The sequence below is a fragment of the Pan troglodytes genome, chromosome 5, assembly GCF_028858775.2.
Source record: "Pan troglodytes isolate AG18354 chromosome 5, NHGRI_mPanTro3-v2.0_pri, whole genome shotgun sequence".
NCBI lineage: Eukaryota > Metazoa > Chordata > Mammalia > Primates > Hominidae > Pan > Pan troglodytes.
The window spans coordinates 13105852-13121766 of NC_072403.2; the positions used below are offsets into that span (position 1 = coordinate 13105852).

General features: G+C 43.4%; 1 protein-coding gene across 15 annotated transcripts in view; it reads left to right on the plus strand.

Moving 5' to 3' along the window:
• RREB1 (ras responsive element binding protein 1) overlaps positions 1-15915 on the plus strand; it is a 143905-nt gene that overhangs the window by 40035 nt on the left and 87955 nt on the right. Inside the window, exon 1 of one of the 15 annotated variants that reach the window (XM_009450454.5) lies at positions 5107-5259. The exons of 13 other annotated variants lie outside the window; for them this stretch is intronic. The gene's annotated coding sequence lies outside the window, so the exon portion shown is untranslated. Of the gene's footprint in view, positions 1-5106; positions 5260-13780; positions 13956-15915 lie in introns of those variants that run through there. One more of the 15 variants, XM_016954865.4, reaches the window with a different exon arrangement.

Below are 15915 nucleotides of genomic sequence, written 5' to 3' on the forward strand. Positions count from 1 at the left end.
CTTTGCCTTGTTTTCTTTCTCTGGCCTCATCAGAGTGAATTATATCTGACTGTGTGACAGTTAATTGTACCATCCTTCCCGTGTCCTAAGCTGATAAGCCCCTCTCTGTCTGCCTCCATCAAGCTTCTTTGTTTGAGAAGTTCCTAATGCAGTAGGAGAACAAAGTGACAGTTTTCTTATTTACTGAAGTCTCTAAAGCACATTCATAATGCTCTTCATTGTATCTTTCTTATAACTTCATTCCTTCAACTTAGGTAATTAAATTGTTCCATAGTACCAGTGATTGATAAGTTAAAACTTCCTCAGAAACATCAGTGAGTTCAGGAAAAAAAAAAAAAAGTTAGTGTTTTAAGCTGCGTGTATTCATTCCAAACTATTATTGGCTTGGTAGACAGTATTCACAGTAAGACACTGGACACTGCTGGATTGCCAATTACCATTGTGGATATAGCAGTTGATTAGCTAGCTGACTCAAAAGTAGTATATTGCTTATGTAGAGGTCGCTTATTTGGCATTCTTCGGTCCAGAATATTCAGCCGATGTGCTTGCGAGTGAGTGAGAGCCAGCAGGGTATACGTGGGGGGAGAGGTATGTAAAATAAAGTTTTCAAAGCCACAAAGGTGTTAGGAAGTCCTGGTACTAACACTCCTACCTTCATTCCCATTGATCCTTTAGGCCTGCACTTCAGCACTATTTATTCTTACTGTAGATACAGCCCTGGCCACCTTGTCTCACATTTTCCAGTCTACATTTCTGAGGCCAATGTTGGGGATGGAAAAAAGCCATCAGAAGGAGACACATTGACAACAAGCAGAAAAGATGTTAGGGGATGAGACAAGAATTCAAACGGCATGGCGGATTCCCATTGGGGGAATTTCACAGACTGGACAGAGGAGCCCTCTGTGTTATTTCTTACAACTGCCTGTGTATCCACAATTATCTCAGGAAAATTTTCAATTGAGAAAAACAAGCATGGCCAACAGAGCCATGTGGTATAGTGGCAAAAGTAAAGGGCGGGGGGGGGGGGTGGCGGGGGCGGGTATGTCACTAGTTTCCAGAGGCAGCCTAGTGTAAGTTGTTCATCGTGATGATCCTGAGTCACCCCCACAAAAGGTTGAATTAATCATACATTGATTCACCATGCTATGCTTAAGGAAACAGGGAAGTTTGAAAGATACTTTAGAATGATTGACACCCAGGAGTTTTATATGGAAAATTAATTTCTGAATACTTTCCTTCCCCCTCAGTGATGTGCAGCTGCTTCATGAGTTAACATGACGTGTTAGAATAAACCTTTCAGTATAGTCAGACATATACTAAAATATTATATATTTTGCCCAGATTTGTAGAAAAAAAGTTATTCATTAACAGATTCAGATGATGTCCAAATACCATACCAGGTTGTCTGTATTCTCTTTATTTTTTGAGACAGAGTCTTGCTCTGTTGCCCAGGATGGAGTGCAATGGCATGATTTCGGCTCACTGCAACCTCTGCCTCCCAGGTTCAAGCAATTCTCCTGTCTCAGCCTCCCGAGTAGCTGGGACTAGAGGCGCGTGCTACCACACCCTGCTAATTTTTGTATTTTTAGTAGAGTCGGGGTTTCCCCATATTGGTCAGGCTGGTCTCAAACTCCTGACCTCAGGTGATCTGCCCGCCTCGGCCTCCCAAAGTGCTGGAATTACAGTTGTGAGCCACCGCGCCTGGCCATTTGTCTGTATTCCTAATGTGAATTGTGCATATTTATCACCAAAAGAATATATAAAATGTCATGGATTTTTAAAAGCAAATGATACCAAAGATCCCTAGGTACCAGAGAAGTCATAGACATCCTGGAAAACATAGTCTCTGTAGAAAAGGAATCCTGAACTTAAAGGAAGTCTCAAGTTAAATTTAAACCATCAAATGGTGAATTGGAAGGAAGGAGTGCCCTCAACTAAGACTTACTGTAAAAAACCATAGAATTTTAGAGCTGGAATGGACTTGAGAGGTGACTTGTTCTGTTTTTATGAGTTTGTCTTCATTTTACCCAGTGTTCTTCCACAATTCATGTCTGTGCCCAGAATTGAACAACTCACCTGGAATAGTGTCCACGTGGCTTTTTGGCCATGAGGAATAATCCTAACTTGGAAAATAAAAGGTATTTACTCAGCAGAAATTATTAGGTTTTGGGTTTTGTTTGTTTTTTGTTTTTTGTTGAGACAGAGTTTCGCTCTGGTCACCTAGGCTGGAGTCCAGTGGCGCAATCTCGGCTCACTGCAACCTGGCACCTCCCAGGTTCAAGCGATTCTCCTGCCTCAGCCTCCTGAGTAGCTGGGATTACAGGTGTGCACCACCACGCCTGGCTAATTTTTGTATTTTTAGTAGAGACGGGGTTTCACCATGTTGGCCAGGCTGGTCTCAAACTCCTAACCTCAGGTGATCCACACACCTCGGCCTCCCAAAGTGCTGGGATTATAGGCGTGGGCCACTGCGCCTGGCCTGGTTGGTTTTTTTTTTTTTTTTAATTCTTTTTTCAAGGTTATTTGCTAATTTTATTCTTCTCAGTAGTTCCATTTTATAGGTAGAGAACACTTTAGCACTCCATGGTGCTATACCAGACTCTTTCTTGGCCTTGTTATATATTAATGGACATTTTCATGGAAATCCCAGGGTTGAAAACTCCCCAGAGTTGCTAATACCTGCTACTGGTTCTCAAGTGGTTTGATATTATATACATAAGTGTGGAGCATTGCTGGACCCAGGTTTTAATAATCAGATTAATAGATAGATACATTTGAAACATTGTCATATTAGCTTTTAATACTACTGAATTTAAGTCTTCTGTGCACTTAGGTTTGCTGTAACGCATGGTTAACATATATAGGTTGGTATAAATTTTTCTGTTCCTGATTCAGATAGGGTTTTTGTGTGTTTTGGGTTTTTTCTCCATAAGAGAAATTGTTCCCTTTGAAATTTTAATTAGTTTTGAAATTAAACTATAGTTGTGCATATGCATGGCAGCTATACCTCCTGATTGCTATGCTGAAGGTAGAAAGTATTCTCTTGTTGTATAGACATTGGTCATACTGTCAGGCAAGGGAAATGCCACTAATTTCTGTTTCTTGAATTGCATACCAGAAATAGGAATTCGTTGTCTGACTGTTAGATGCTCAGGGCAGATGGAAAAGTAAGAAAAACCAGGACTTCCCAGGAAGCAAGTGGCAGGTCTGTGTGCTGACTGTTTCAGGGTGGGGACGGCACAGAGGGGGCTTGCAGGAGAGATGTGGCCGAGGGTGGAAGAGCTTGTCTTCGGTGCCTTGTGATAAGCGACCTGCAGCCTGTTGCAATGGCGACTGCATTTGAGATGGTGTGCTTGTAACATCCGCCGGGTAGGCGGAGCCTCAAGGACACATGTTGAGAGGTTGGGGTGGTGGAGCCAGGAGGTGCAGTGAGCGAAGCATCCAGGCGTGGATTTGAACAGCTGCTGGCCGCCCGGAGATCAGCCTCCATGCATCAGTCATAGGCACAGAGAACTCATCCGTGCGGCTGGAGGCTGAACATGGAGAAGGAGGGAAGGGAGCTGCTTTCATTTAATACTCTTGATGCTTCCAGAGCAGTTTAAAGATACTGCGGAAATTTGTTGGGTGGTTCATTGTTTGTTTTAAAAGCTTTGCCCCCTTCACATAATCCTATCTTTTATTTAATATAAATGCAATCAGTCTGCTTTAAACACTGACTAAAATTGCTTTTACTAGACATTGTATTATGTATAAGGGGGGAGCTGAGGCCCAAAGAGAAGAATTTGATCAATTGATTTAAGGTTGTTGGAGGATTGAAATGTTACTTGATTGCTGGTCTTATCCAGGATTTCAAGATTTCAAGGAAAAGTGGACAATGCCTGCTTTTATCTAAGGGATTTCAGCAGTCATATGATCTACAAACCAGCCCCCAGGAGCAGCAGGCCCTGGCAACCTCTGTGCTATGGAGTCCACGCAGAACAGGGACTTCAAAGTGCTTGGGGTGTGCTGGCTTGGGAGTCATTTCGCTGAGAACTGGTTTTGGTCATGGCCTTAACATCTGCATAGATGTTGCACATTGCAGGCACATGACACTTGAATGGGCTGAGATTTAGGTGCAAGTTGGTAGAACTTAAAGGGGAGGTAACATTAGTGAGGCCAATGGGCAGCAGCCCCACTGCTGAGCACACACTGCAGTTGCCTGCAGGGTCAGGGAGAAGGTGGCCTTGCCAGGTTGAGGCTAGGAGCAGAGATCATCTTGTTAAGTTCTCACAAATCAATTACTGACACGGGAACAGTGTGTAAAAGTCTGAAACCACAAATCTTTTTGGACATTTTGGCTGTATAAAGCATATCATTTATAAGCTCCCAGGAATTTACTTATAGTTTGAGTGTCTCTTGTGATGAACAGGACTATGGGGGAGAAATAAACCAAGCAAGTGAAATCACAGAAACTATGTGAAATCACTTTTAGATGGCTTTCGTTTTCAAAACGTTGGATATTCTCATTATATTTCCCTTGTAGGTACACACACAAGGACATTGATTTGAGGATGCATTATGAGTTTTAGAAAATCACCTTGCTAAATAATAGGGAGTTCTGGGGCTTTATGGGAGAGTGATAGTAAGATGTGATGCTGAGTTTTTTAGCTGTGTGTATAAGTCCACTTGGTATCTAATTGCACATTATTCCTGTTGTTTCCAATATCCTACGGGAACCTCTCTCAGTGTTAGCTCCTTATGAAAAGTACAGAAATAATCCTGTTTTAGGGTGTACATGATGACTTTCTTGGTCTCTCTAATTTCTTATAAGTGGTGTATTACATGATTTTAAAAATAGACCTTCACTAATGTTAGATCTTCAGGTTTTCATTATTGTTAATTGACTTTTTTTATGTCTCCTGAAAGACAAAAATGAAGAAAATAATCCACTCACCAAAAAACCCAACAGTTGCTGAATAGCTATGAAACATATGAAAGAAATTCAGCCTTTAGCACTGGGGCCTTTTTATTCTCAAGTTTGATTTTACAGCTGAGCTATAAATGTGACCAAATGCATCACAGGAGTGTTTACCTTTTTTTTTCCTTTCCTTTTTGGCCACATGGAAGTACCTAAAGAGATGGAATGTGACACACCCAGAGAAGGAGGCACTGGAGGGGCCTATGAACTTGAGAAGGCCAGGAGCAGCAGGGTCCCTTCATCCCAGTGCTTAGCTTTGCCAGTGCTAAGTGGGAAGCAGAAGTCACTGAGCTCCTTAGCAAGTGAGTTTTTAAAATGTGTGTGTGTACACAAAGGAGTTGTTCCAGTGCTCTCTGTAGAAAGTGCTAGAGAGAATTCTAGCAGGAAATTCCACCACCTTTGAGATTAGTTGTCAATCCCACTAAAAGATAGCCCTCCAAAGAAGTGCTGCTTTGCTCTGCAGACCTGAAAGGTCCTATGCGATTCTCTTACATACTTCTTAGTTCCCTCTCCCCAATTCTTTTAATTTTGTGTATTTCATGAATTTTGTAGTCTTAAGTTGTTAATTGAGGTGTTCTGGATTGTAATGTGTTTTGGTGTGTGTGTGACAGTGAAGGAGGTATTAATCTTTGTGAGAGGTTTTTTTTTTTTTTTTGAGGAAAATATTTTTAATGTTTCATTCCACAGTCTGGTAAGTTGTATACTGTTGACAGCTCATTACCTACATGTTAAACTGCAAAATGTTCCTAGATTAGTAGAACTATTTTTTTTTTTTTTTTAAGTAGCTTTGTGGTTAAATTCTGATGCCCTTAAAGAGATCACTTTCTCCTATTTTGGCAAAACAAGTTATCAGTCCACACGTGATTACATAAATAAAATTGAAACCCTTTACTCTTGCTCCTCCCTACTGAATTAAAGTCAAGGGATTCCAGTAGTGGTATACACACACACACACACACACACACACACAAATCCTCCAATGTATTTACTTTTCACATTTTTAATACATTTTAGCGGACTGAGCTTTCTAAGTTATTAGCAACTAGTACATAATCATGTTGCAGTAAATAATTTTTTTAGTTAGTGAGAAACAGACCCAAAATAAGTTAAAAACAGTTCATCTATTTTGGTGAAGAGAAGTGAATGAGAGTAGGGTAGAAATTCTGGCTGATTTTATAAAATATCTCAGATCTGTTTGATAGCTTGGGCTTAAGACTGATGATGTGGGCATCCTCTTTATAATGAAGTCAGGCTAAGCGAAGCTGTGTTGAAGTATCAAACAAACCCTGAAATCCCAGTGGCTCAACCCATAAAATGCCGTTGCTTGTTGGTATAGAATCCTCTGCAGGTCTGGCAGCTCTCTAGTATAGCTCCCTTACAAGTGGTAACCCAGGGATCCAGGCTGCTCTTGTCTTATAGCTACTCTGTCATTACACATGCTTCCAGGTTGCCACCACAAGGAAAGAGCTAGTGGGTTACATACCGACTTTGAAAGGCTGCAGTCTGGAAGTGATGGCTGGTACTTGTGCTCACAGCTCATTGGCCAGGACTAGTCATGTGACCTGCCTGACCACAAAGGTATACGGTTGCCAGGAAATATGGAAGAATATGTGGATATTCTTTGAGCAGTGAGCATCTTTGCTTTATTCTCCTTTTCCATTTCATCTCCATAAGGTTCTCTATGCACATAAACTAGATGAAGCTTAGGCCTGAAGCCTAGAACATAATGACACTTTGGTTCTCAAAGTGTGGTCCCCAGACAAGCAGCATTAGCATCACCTGGGAACTTGTTAGAAACACAGATTCCTAGGCCCCACTCCAGCCCTGCTGAATCAGAAATGTGGAGGTGGGGCCCAGAAATCTGTTATAAGCTCTCCAGGTGCATACTAAAGTTTGAAAATGACTGCCCAGTGGGAGTACAATGTTTGTAGCACCTGTTGAACTCATCACTGGGGACGTGAAGGACTAATAGACACTTGCTAATGTGAACGTACAGTATGTGTGCTCAGGTGTGAGCATGTATATGATAATAAAAAGCACTGAGGGATGGTATCATGTGTGCCAGACAGGTTTTAGCACTTTATAGATTTGACTAATCTATTTCTCACAACAGTCATATGATTTCAGTATTATTATTGTCTCCATCTCACAGATGAGGAAATTGCAGAACTGAGAGGTTCCCTAACTGTCTAAGGGTCAGGCCACTTACCACTGCTGGCAAGTGGTAGAGGCAGGATTTGCGATGTGGTTCCAGAGCCTACTCCTTAACTACCATGCAATTCCGCTTGTTCATCTTTGGGTGGTTACCCACCAGGCCTTAAGGTAGTCTTTTCATTTTTTCTTGAATGGAGACAGTCTGTCAGAGTTCGCAGGAAGTGTGGTGTGCTGGTGACAGTTCACATTCCAAGTTAAGCCCCCTTACCACGAGCTTCATTCGTTGGTGGTTTACATGTGGGGGGGGCTGGTGACAGTGTTGGTCAATACTAGAGGGGCATGGCTAGGCAGCAGCTGCCCAGTCATTTAAAACTGAACAATAAATAGAACGGGGTTGTTAGGGGCGGAACGAAGGGGCCTAGTGGGAAGTGGTTTCTCAGAGGGAGATAGTTCAGTCGCACTAGAAGAATATTTTCTTCAGTTAACCTGTGTGTAATTTTCAGGCTTATGAGAAGAAAGGCCCTGTTCTCATCACCCTCCCTTTTGATTCTTCTTTGGTCTTTTTCCATCATCCATCTGCCTGCCCTGAGATGCTCATCTGAGGCCTGATTCCATCAGGTGGTCTGAAGAAGGTTTCTATGAAGTCTTTATGAGCTGGACTTCAGTTTTGTTTTGTTTTGTTTGTTTGTTTGTCTGAGACAGAGCTTTGCTCTGTTGCCCAGGCTGGAGTGCAGTGGCGCGATCTTGGCTCACTGCAACTTCCGTCTCCCGGGTTTAAGCGATTCTCCTGCCTCACTCAGCCTCCCGAGTGGCTGGGATTATAGGCATGTGCCACCACACCCAGCTAATTTTCATATTTTTGGTAGAGACAGGGTTTCACCCTGTTGGCCTGGCTAGTCTCGAACTCCTGACCTCAGGTGATTGGCCTGCCTCAGCCTCCCAAGGTGCTGGGATTACAGGCGGGAGCCACAGCATCCGGCCAGGACTTAAGTTTTAATAGAGAAAATGTGTTTTCCCTTCCAAGAAACCTGATAAAATAGTTTCCTCCCCTTGCACTTGGGAAATCCAGATAGAGTTAGATGTGATTTAATCTTTTGAATTTTGAACTGATTGAAAAGGATTTTCCAAGTGACATTAAGAACTTGCATCCTTTTAAATTTTTTAATTATTAACTGCATTTTCTTTCTTCCAGGTGGGCCTATTATTTGTTGTTGTTTAGGTGTCCTTTGCTGGCCCATGTATTCCCTTGGCTTTTTTGTCTTTTGTGTTCAGCAGACTAGAACTGAGACAGCTCCTTGGCAGCTCTGTCCTGGACAGTACCGGCTTTAACTCTAGGTAGAAGATAAAGATAGCATCACCCCTTTCGGGTTTCATGTTGGCTGGGAACAGCTGCTAAGCTTTGTATAACTCAGAAAGTAACATTTCATTCCAGATTTGCTGAAATTTTTAGTTTTCTGCAAGCCAGGGCTTAACCACGGGGTTTTTTCTCATTCACACTTAAGAGTCTAGATTTTTTTCGTTTGAGAAGCAGTTGCTTGTCTTGGAGTTTAGTAATTGAAGGGAACAGAGGTGGGAGAGGGAGGAAATTATTTGCATAAGTTGTTTTAAAGCTCCGTCCACTTCCTTTCCCTTCATCACTTTAAATGGTTTAATTTGCTTAGGTACTTCAGCAGAGGTGTAGATAATTGAAGTAAATCTCGAGTCAAATCTAAACAAAAGAAAGAACTGACCTAAAAAAGAGCAACTGAACTCACACTAATTGAATCACAGATTTGCTCAGACCAATCTAACCTGTGAGGAAGGACAGGGAACACTGTGCCCTTGGTGTGCTTTTTGCCTCTTAAGAGGGAACACCAGCCAGTCCCTTGTGGCTCTCCCAGCCACCTTCCGCACTGAGCCACATCTGCGTTAGAGCTGCAAAATTCACCCTGAAAAAAATGTGAAAGCCATTTTGGGTTGGACATTTGTAAAGCAAATTTTTTCTCCTTTTGGAGACCTGGTGCCCTTGGTATTTGTATATAGAATCCACTTGTTTATTCTTGAGGAGAGCAGCTATGTGTGTGAATTGGGCATCCGTTGGAAGAAACATAACAGGCTTGCCTGTAACAGCTGGAATATAGTTGCAGCCCTTTGAAATAAGACAATCTTAGTTTTCCTTCCTTCTCCTTAGCCAGCCATCCAGTGTAGGAAACAGGATGCTGTACCTACCCTGAGAAGGAGGAGAGGGTTCCAGAGTGCCACTTGGCTGCTCCTGTGTACCCATTCTTGTTCAAGAGCACCTTGAGATCACATGGTCTTAAATGCCAAAGCTGACCAAGAGCTGCCCCTCTGTTCAGCTTCGTCGTCCCTGGCTGTTGGGGAGGACTTTGTCTGTCTGACTGCCGCTGGGCTGCCTTGCCCCAGCTCCCTGGGGTCCTTTGCTCCTTAATCCATCAGCTCTTCTTTTCTCTTCTTCTTACTCATAGTATAAGACCCGACTGCCCATTTTTTGGAGATGACTAATTAATTAGTAAAATATTTGGCTGGGCGCGGTGGCTCACGTCTGAAATCCCAGCACTTTGGGATGCAGAGGCAGGCAGATGGCTTGAGTTCAGGAAGTTGGAGACCAGCCTAGGCAACATGGTGAAACCCTGTCTCTACCAAAAATACAAAAACTTAGCCAGGTGTGGTGGGGCGTGCCTGTAGTCCCAGCCACTTAGGACGCTGAGGCACAAGAATTGCTTGAACCCGGGAGGTGGAGGTTGTAGTGAGCCGAGATCGTGCAGCTGCACTCCAGCCTGGGCAACAGAGTAAGACTCCATCTCAAAAAAAAAAAAAAAATCGAGTGCCTACTGTGTGCACATGTACCCTGTGTGACCATGGGCCAGGCACAGTGGTTCATGCCTCTAATCCCAGCACTTTGAGAGGCTGAAGCAGGTGGATCGCTCGAGCCCAGGAGTTCGAGACCAGCCTGGGCAACATAGTGAGACTCCGTCTCTCCAAAAAAAATAATAAAGTTAGCATGGTGTGGTGGTGCGCACCTGTGGTCCCAGCATTTGAGAAGCTGAGGTCGGAGGGTTGCTTGATCCTGGAAAGTCAGGGCTGCAGTGAGCCATACTCCAACCTGGGTGACAGAGCAAGACTCTGTCTGTCTCTTTGGAAAAAAAAAAAAAAAAATCCAACTTACGAGTTCTCTTGTGCTCCCTCTCCACTGTTCCTCTTTGCTCTTTCATCCCTCCTGACTCCAGAAGAGGGCTCTACCACTCGCTGCTAATGCCTTCACATTTGTCTGGATTCCTGCCTCCTGGGGACCTCATCCTTGCCAGCCCCTGTTGCTGTGCCTGTGCCCTACCAGGGGTGTTTTCATGTTCTCATCAGTGACCCTGCTTATCCCTGAACATCATCAGCCGGCTCATGCCTGACTTCTCTGTGGAGGGATTCATCCCACGTGCATTCTTCAGGGTATGAATCCCACCAGGACCAAGACCTTCTGGATCCCTTTCCATTTCTTCACATTCAAGAATCTCTGCAAAAGAATGTAGCCTAACCCCCCTAACAATCTAAAACTTCTTCCCAAGCACCATTTAGTGCCCCAGGACACTTGCCTGTGGCCAGAGCGACTCTCTTCCTTTCTGCCCTTTCCATTGTCTACCCCACCTGCCTCCCCTTTGAAAGTTGTTCAGGTTTAACTTTCCCTCCCTATTCCCTTTGTTCCCGTTTGTAGGCAGATCTCCCTCCCCTGCAATCCCATACCATGTTCAAACAGGTTTTCTTAAAACTCTTACATCACTTTTCTCAGCCTACACCCCCTACTGCCTCAGACCCAACCCCAACTCTCCCAGCTCCTGTAATTTGCCCACTCCACACACACCCTCTGTAATGAGGCCCCTGCCCTTCAGCAGGACCTGGCTCCTGGGCTTCTTGTGGTACTTCCTGGGTATCAGCTCCCTCCAGCCTCCACCTCCATACCCTTCCTCTTACACTACCCCAGTCCACTAATCTCTGCTTTTTCTAGACCTAAAATTAGAATTGTATAGACAGCACTTAATTCTCTTACCTTCCCAAGCTTTCTTTTACCTCTTACCAAGTGGTAAGCTTATGGAGTTCCCCACCCCAACCTAGTAGTGGATCAGGAGTTACTAATTGAAGTAGCTGACATACATTTTTATCATCAAGAAATATTTGAGGGCCTAAAGTAGAGTATTTCACCCCCAAATCATTTGAAGGTAGATTGTGGGTCCCATTTGTTTATTTTTTTCAGACTTTTTTTTTTTTAAACCTTGATAGCTTAAAGGCCAGGAAAAAACTGATTAGTTTTCATCTTCAAAGGACACAGGATAAAAGAAGGACTGAGCCAGCCCACCCCTACCCTCCAAACACCTTTTAATCACAGTCACTTTTCCCACTCCCCTGGTTGTGACTTTTGAATTTTATAGTTGATATAATCCCTCCTTTTATAGCCGATTTATGCACTGCAATTTAAGTAAGCAGAAATGTTCAGTGCATAGGGGGACTCGGATTTAATGATTGTTGACTTAAATTTAAAAGGATCACTAAGGCCCCTGTACCTCTTACTAATTGCAGAACAAACATTCTCCGTAAGACCACCCTCTATTCTGTGACCCCTTTGAGGTTCCTAGGAATTGATAGTTTGTGGGCCATATTTACACCCACAGGAGGACTTCTTTACAGAAAACCTCCCCAGCATCTTTGATGGCCTAGATGTGTTCACAGTCACACTGAGAAAGTTTTAACCTAATAGTCATCATTCAGAAACTAACTCGAATCCCAACGTCATTCCTGGAATAACGGGACAGCCGCATAGATGGGGCTCACAAGGATGTCTCCCCTCTCGTTCCTTTCCAGAGGATGAGTTCTGTTTTAAAATTATAACTGTTTATTACAGGCACTGGGCGGATTGCTTTAGGAATTGATTTAACGAATGTTCACTGGGTTATTGCCTTGTGTCAATAATGTTTTGAGTGAAATATCAAAACGCTGATGAGATGGTTTATCTCATCTCATCTTTACAAGAAAAGGGAAGGTTAGAGGATTTGGTGTTGCCAGTGTTTTTACTTATTGTTGGTGGCCTGCCTGAAACTGATGGCAGTAGTAAGGAAAAAGCCTGCCAGTCTCCTTAACTCTGCAAAAGTAGGATTAAATCTGCTGAGGGTCAGACCACTGCCGTAGTTCTGTCCTTTCCTGGAAATCATAGATTCTTTTGAAAGGCTGATCAAATTAATGGACTATTTTCCTAAAGCTGAATACTGTCTACATTTTACATGTGGTTTCAAGGGTATGACTCTTGCACTTGTCTACAGAACAAGGCTTATCAACCTAAGCATGTCATCTGTTCAGCTCAGCTGGCCCATAGTTGGCTTGCAGTACCTGTTATACATTGAGAGAAACAATGCCTACTGTGTGCCAGGCACTGAGCTACAGACTAAAGATACATAAATTGGGGGAGGGAGGGCAGGGAGCAATTAAGGACTGAAATTTGATCACTTTCTTTTTTGCATTTTTTTTTTTTTTTTTTTTAATGAGACAGGTTTTCCCTCTGCCACCCAGGCTACTTGAGTTCAGTGGTACAATTATAGCTCACTACCAAGCCCAGCAAATTAAAAAAAATTTTTAGACACAGGGGTCTTGCTATATTGCCCAAGCTGGTCTCAAACTCCTGGCGTCACGAATAGTTGGGTCTTTCTGGTATATTTTCAAAAATTATGTTAAGTTTGTTTAAAAAAAAAAAACAGTGACATCAAATTATGCTTAAAAAAGCACTGTATTCTCATGATACATACATCGTTTCAGATTGCCTTTTCTAGACTTTATCCATAAGTATAGCATAGAATCTTAAATGTGCCAGCTAGCTTTTTAAACTTGACCTAACTTTATAAACATTTTCCCTTGTTTTCACACATTGACTTTTTTTTGAGACAGGGTCTCAGTTTGTCACCCAGGCTGGAATGCAGTGGTGCGATCACCGCTCACTGCAGCCTTGACCTCCTGAGCTCAAACAATCCTCCCGGTTCAGCTTCCTGAGTAGCTGGGATTACAGGCGCACAACACCACACCTGGATAACTTTTTTTTTCTTTTTTTTTCTTTTTGAGACGGAGTCTCATTCTGTCACCAGGCTGAAGTACTGTGGCGCAATCTCAGCTCACTGCAACCTCTGACTCCCTGGTTCAAGCAATTCTCCTGCCTCAGCCTCCTGAGTAGCTGGGATTACAGGCACGCGCCACCATGCCCAGCTAATTTTTGTATTTTAGTAGAGATGGAGTTTCACTTTGTTGGCCAGGATGGTCTCGATCTCCTGACCTCGTGATCCACCCGCCTCAGCCTTCCAAAGTGCTGGGATTACAGGCGTGAGCCACTGCACCCGGCCCACATCTGGGTAACTTTTTGTGTTTTTTGTCTAGATAGAGTTTCGCCATGTTGCCCAGGCTGATCTCGAACTCTAGGGCCAAACGATCCTCTCGCCTCGGCCTTGCAAAGTGCTGGGATTACAGGTGTGAGGCACAGTGTCCAGCCCACATTGACCTTTATGTTTGAGGTGGGACCAGGTTCAAGCAGGTTTAGGGTAGATGGGGCAGGGTGGGGATGACTCACCTGGGAGAGATCAGCCTGCTTATGACACGTCCCTCTATTGTTGGTTTCATGGATTATTTCCCTCTATGAACTGAAACTCTAGTCAACACTAGGCAAAGTAAGTTACTTTGAGATCCACTAACTCCCCTCCCAAGCCTGCAGGTAAAACCATCCCAGATCACCTTTATTCCTGCTTTAGGGTTTAAAAACCCCAGGAGGCAAACAAAGACTGCAGATGTTCTTAGGATGGTTAGACTTGACACAGAAGAGAAAGAGGTACAATTGTTCATAGAGTTCAGTTTGACAATTAACATGTATATTAGTATGGTTGCCTGTGTTTGTGTTATGTTTCACTGTGTTTCATCTTCTTGTGCCTGGGATCCCCCATGCCCTCCTTTCCTATCTCTCTCAAAACCAGCTGTTTTTCCCCATCTGCTGCATTTTGGTTATAGACATTTATTTGTAGGTTTTCTTTAAAACAGAACTCCTCTAAATCCTGCTTGATAACCATCCATGCTCTTTACTCTCTCCTGTCCTGGGAGCTCTCTTCCTAACTCCTGCCCTTCATTCTCGACGCCTGCCTGGCCTCCTTTTGGTTCCTTCTCTACAGCATTGCTTCCACCCACCAGCTGCAGTGCCCCTGTCCCTTAAGAGTATTGCAGTGCCTCCTAACTGGGTTATATGCCTCTGATTGTCCATTTTTAAATCTGCTACCAAGAGCTCTTTAAGCTGTGGATACGATTATTTCATCGTGGGCTTTAAAAATTGTGAGGAGGGGCCCTTCAGTGGGTTTCCAGAGCAACAGGATAAAGTTCATGGCTCTTAGATGGAACCTTGAGCCCAGCATCATTCTGCCAGCCACATCTTTGCCATTTCCCCCACTCCACTCTCCCTCCTTTCTCAAAACACACTGGTGCACTCTGATAGCTCCCAGGGGTTTTGTTTTCATGGGCAAGACACACAAAACTTTTGCAGTTAGACGCAAGGTTGCCGTTTTTTTATTTTGCTAAGTAAGGGCATTAAAAAATGATCTCTACCATCTACTGTCTTTATCTCATTTTAAAAGATGGCAGTTTACCCTAAAAAAAAAAAAAAGAATGAATTCAGCATTGTGAGAAACTCAGCAAATCATCTGCTTTTTCTGCACACTGTGTTAACAGCTTTCTGCATGTGGCTGGGAGGCGAATCTCTTCTTCAAGCTCAGGTTTGCTTTTGCTGTGCTGCCCTCGCCTCGCACTCAGTGGTGCTTACCTCTGGTGAGCCCCTGCAGCTCTGGAAGTGTTTGGCTCATACTCCAGGTTCCCTGGAGTTGAAATTTCCCTCTCTGTGTCTCCTCTGACATAGGAAGCCAGGGCTCTCTGTCTTACAGCTCTTGGTGGTTCTGGCACCTGGAATGTTAGTAGCCTTAGATGTCTGAGGATGATCGTCATAATATCCCAGGTTTTCGCACAGATCCCAAACCTTACCCTATGTGTAGGGTATACAAACAGTATAGAATATTTTAAGCCACTAATTTTAACAACATGCTGAGAATACCCATTTTTCTCTGCCTATGGATTGGATACACTCTGAAAGCAGCAAGGATGGGCCTACAACTCCAGCTGCAGGAAACTGAGTAGACTGCTCCCCTTTATTTTATTTTATTTTATTTTTATTTTTTGAGAGAGGGTCTCACTCTGTTGCCTAGGCTAGAGTGCAGTGTCACGGTCAACGCTCACTGTAGCCTCAACCTCCCTGGGCTCAGATGATCCTCCCACCTCAGCTTCCCGAGTAGCTGGGACTACAGGTACCCACCACCACACTTGCATATCTGTCTTCCAAACTCTCATCCATTAAAAGTGAATCTTGACTAGTAGGGTAAGAGAAAGCCATCACCATAATTAGCAGTGTCTTTTGGGGGAAGCCTTGAAAGGACTATTCTTCCCTTGATGAGAGCAGAGTATTAAAGTTTAACTACAAGGAATAAAGAGACAGTGAGTTTTTTCTCACATATTTACCGTGGCCAGGTAGCCATTTGTATAATCTGTTGAGCCTTTTTTTTATCCCTTAGGAAAATTCTGTTTGCAGATTGGGAGCACTCCAGGAAGTCACTGGCCTCTGAAATACTTTGTGGAAATGTGTTAGTTCCCATTCTAAATTGGTTTGGTGACTGAGGCTGTTCTTTGACTTCAGCGTTTTATTTTATTTTATTTATTTATTTATTGAGAAAGAGTCTTGCTCTGTTGCCCAGGCTGGA